Below are 4,491 nucleotides of genomic sequence, written 5' to 3' on the forward strand. Positions count from 1 at the left end.
TCCAGATTGTTTGAATGAGTTCACAAGCCCATCAACAATGCATTCATGTCCCAATTTTTCTACATTCCTTCCAATATTTATCACTTTTCTTTCCTGTCATATTGGCCAACCTGACAGGTAAGAGGTGGTATCTCAGAGTTGTTTTAATTTGAACTTCTCTAATTAATAGTGATTTGGGTCATTTTTTCATATGACTATAGATAGCTTTGATTTTTTTCATCAGAAAAATGCCTATCCTTTGACTATTATCAATTGGGAAATGAAGAATGTTTGTGATAATTCTTTACAGATTCAAGATGATGTTTAAGAATGTGCATGTCCGGAGATCATGGTTTTTACACAGCCTGAAAATGACACAGCAAACCTTGTTAACATCTGTAATGTACAGAAATGGGCAGCCATTTTCTGTAGATACAAAAAAGTAGTTTGCCACTTTGGAACTCAGAACCTGGCAAAGCAGCCCTGGGCATGTGCCAAGGTGACAATTAGGGACAGGGTATAAATTGAAGTCCACAGACCCCTCAGGGTCTCATTTTTTCTCCTTGAGTTAGGGAGGCAGGAGGTGACAGTCTGGGCCCTGGGAGGTGGGAAGTTTTGATATAGTCAGGCAGGCAGGCAGGGTCAACCTTCATTGCTAGCCATATCAAACACCTTTTATTAGAATAGCCAATGAACTTTATATCCAATCAAGATTATTGAGCAAACAACAAGAATTACAACAGCATCTGACCCAGGGACTTCATAGCCCTGGGCTCAGCAACAAACAGCTTCAGAGTCAGAGGGAGACCTCCAACATCCCTTTTAACTCTGCTCCTTAGGGAACATCATCATTTAAAATATTAATTTAGACTCATAATATTTTATGCAAGATTATTCAGGGTTTCCATCACCCACTCTCCTCCCAATTTACCTACCCATCAATTTACCAAATAAACCCAGTTTAATCTCTAAGCCTAAAGTGATCCTTAAAAGTCAAACAACTTACTTTGATGACAATATCTGTAATTGTGTAGTCAGATCTTGATACATCTTAAACTGGTCATGTAGCCATTTCAAGCTAGTGCTAACCTTATAAATATAATCAAAGGCTTCAGGAAATCAACATTCAACTTCCTGGTTACCTTTTATCCAATTGACAGCCAGAAACTGATTCCTAAGGCCTTGTGGTTAGCTAGGGTATTCTCACTCTTAAAGGAAGCTTAGCCCAGCTGGTGTGGGGATCAAATCTTATTCTCATATCAAGCTGTGCTTTGGGCTTCTCCTGAGTTATCCCAAATACTACCTTAGCCCCCTACTGGTCATAACAAAGTGCTTACACAGATGATTAACTATTGAGATATTCTTACAGAGTTACAAAGGGGAACAAGGTTGCTGCTCTGGTGCAGTATCTAGAAAGTGAGTGACTCCATTTGTTCTACTGTGACTCAGTTTCCTCATCTGAAAAAGAAAGGGCTGGAATGGATGAAATCAAAAGTCCCTTCCAGATCTAAATTAAGGATGCTATGACAGATTAAGTCATATTTCCTAAAGTTTTCTTCTTCTTATCCAAGGATCACTGATACACAGATGATACGGAGACCCTGGGAAGGGAAAAGCCTAAGGGTGTTTTAGAATTCCTGGATTAAGATTAATCAAACTCAGTCTAAACTTAATCAATCAATATATACTAAGAGTTCACTATGTGCCAGTACTACACTAAGCACTGATGATACAAAAAGAGGCAAAGCCAACCCCTGCCCTAAAAGAACTTCCAGTCTCCTGGGGAAACAACATAAAGACAACTCTGTCCACATAAGATATATCCGGGTAATACTGGAGATAATCACAGAGGGAAAGCATCATAATTAAGGAAGGAACCAGTTTTAGATAAGACCTTTGCAGTCTAAACAAATTATTGCACATGAATATAATGGATCATCTTTCATTTGTAAGAAATTATGAAATGCATTTTCAAAGAAATCTGGGAAGACTTAGATGAACTGACCTAGAGTGAACGGGTAGAAGAATTCATATGATAATATCATTCAGAGCAATAACTTAAACTTAAGAATGATGGTCAGTGCAATGATAAGGCAACCCCATGATGAAGCATGCTATCCATTGTTTGGAGGAGAGGGGATGGTCCAAAGGAAAATGCTTTTAACATTTGAAAATCTCTTGATTCTCACAGAAATCTTGTGAGATAGTATTTTTGTTATTTATTCTCACATATATTCTCAATTTATTATTATTCTAATTTTATAATTGAGGAAACTAAGGCAGACATGTTAAGTGACACATGTTATATTGAATCTCTGGGAGCCAGGAGTTCACACTGTGATTGACAGGTGGATCTGCTGGATGTCAGAATGTTCCCAGAGAGGCACGTGGACACAGGAGAGGGCAGTTGGCCCAGGGGGTATAGAACCACCCTGGCAGCCCTGGCAGAAGTTCCTTTTCTTTCCCTGAGACCTGAGATCAGTGGATCCTGGTCTTTTGTGGGATTGAGACTTGCAGACTCAACCTTGCAAGCTCCTCCTGTTTGTTCCTGTACCATCAACAACCTGTACCCAGACCATCTCTGATTCTACTGCCCCTAGAAATTAGGAAGTCAATCATCTTAGTTATCTAGGTTTCCCAGGGCCGGGGAGGGATCCAGGAAGTGGGCGGGAGAAGAAGAGGGTGGAAAGGGGTGGATATCTCAAACTGGTTGGGCTTATCATCTAGTGAAGAAGCTGAAAGATTATACAGCAGTTTGCCTACTCTGGTGTGGCTGTGGCTAGGCTGTGCCAGAGATAGGCTAACCATCCCAATTCCTTTACTTGCCTACAGTTTAGAGATTCATCATTATCAGTTTAACTAGGGTCTCCCAATACCTCTATCCAATCCCATTGTCCTCCTTTGTTAAATACAATCAAAGTTTTAAAGTACCTTCCTGAAGTGGTTATTCAAAGCTTTTTTGGGAAGGGAGAGAAGCAGTCAGATACCAACATCACCAAGCTAAAGAGCCCATTAAATAATATCAATTAACCCCAGGTGGGTCCTGAAGGGATATCATCCATTGACCTAAAGGATCCTGCCTGGGCAACTGTTATAAAGGTGGGAAGTGTCATCTCGTCCTCTCAATACTCCATCTCCATCTCCATCTAGTGGAGTGGAGTATCATTTTATTATAACACACGCCAGGGTCATGTAGCTGGTAAAGTGTCTGAAAACAGGATTTGAATCCTGGTCTTCCTGACTCCAGGTCCAGCACTCTATCCACTGCAACATCTAGTAGCCTTGTATGTTGCTGGACATGGCTGATATGGGAATTTGTTTTGTTTGTTTATGTGATTAAAAACTATAAATATAAAAAAATACATATTGTATAATTACAGATATATGATAACAATAGTTTACTGATTATATAATTACATATACATAATAACAAGTTTATAAATTATGTAATTATACATAAACAAGTTTATATATTACATAATTTATGTATGATTATATTACACAATATATTTCGCATATTATATATTTACATAATACCTATATTAGGGCAGGCAGGGTCCTAAGCACATTTTATGAATATCATCCCATTTGATTCTCATAACCAGTATGGGAGGCAGTTGCCCATTTTACAGATGAAGAAACTAAGATAAACAAGGAGAAATAACTCGCCCCGCGTGAGATAGCTAGAAAGTATTTGAAGTCAGATCTTCCTGACTTCAGACTCTCGCCACTGCACCTATTTGTTACAAGGGTTTTTTTTTTTTTTTTTTTTTTTTTTTTTGCAAAGAGGAGAGCAAATGAATGTTTCTTAAAAGAAAAATATAAGATTTAAATTCTAAAAAGATGGCAATCTGGAGGGCCAGCTGACTCTGATTCCGCTTTGATGACAGCCATACTCTCCTTCCTGGCAGTTACAGACCCCATCATTCTCTGACGTAGCTTTTGCTCAGTCCCTCCCCTCGCAGGCTGTCTTCTGGCAGCTTCTTAAGCCCCACCCATAGTTTCTCACTCAGTCTCCGCCCGCTTAGACTGGACGCAGAAGTCCCTTTTCAGCCTATTCTATGCTTATCTCTTGATCCGACCCTTTCCCAACTCTCGCCAAAACCCTCCGCAGACGTCATTCGGCGCAATCATTCAGCATCTCCGGGACGCAGCAGATACAGTGACGTTCTGGGGGATGAGACTTCTTCAGGATCCCATTGGGGCGAATAGTGACAGACGAATGGTCGCGCCCTTTTGAGTTCTCTCATCCCATCTTCCTTTCACCAATGAGCGTTTCAACTGGCCGGAGAGAGGCGGATAAGGAACAACCCTTAACGAACCGTCATTGGACAGCTAGAAAGTGGAGCGCGAGATGGGGCAGGGCTTAAAGGTCCCGAGCGAGACGAGATTGGTGGACTCAGCTGGTGGGCGGAGCCAGAGTTGTCGAATGTTTTTCAGGTGCTGCGATGTGTACCTTTTCCAGTCCTCATTAACCCGAGTGCGGTTTAGTCACTTTTACGGTCCGAAGTG

The sequence above is a fragment of the Gracilinanus agilis genome, chromosome 4, assembly GCF_016433145.1.
Source record: "Gracilinanus agilis isolate LMUSP501 chromosome 4, AgileGrace, whole genome shotgun sequence".
Taxonomy (NCBI): domain Eukaryota; kingdom Metazoa; phylum Chordata; class Mammalia; order Didelphimorphia; family Didelphidae; genus Gracilinanus; species Gracilinanus agilis.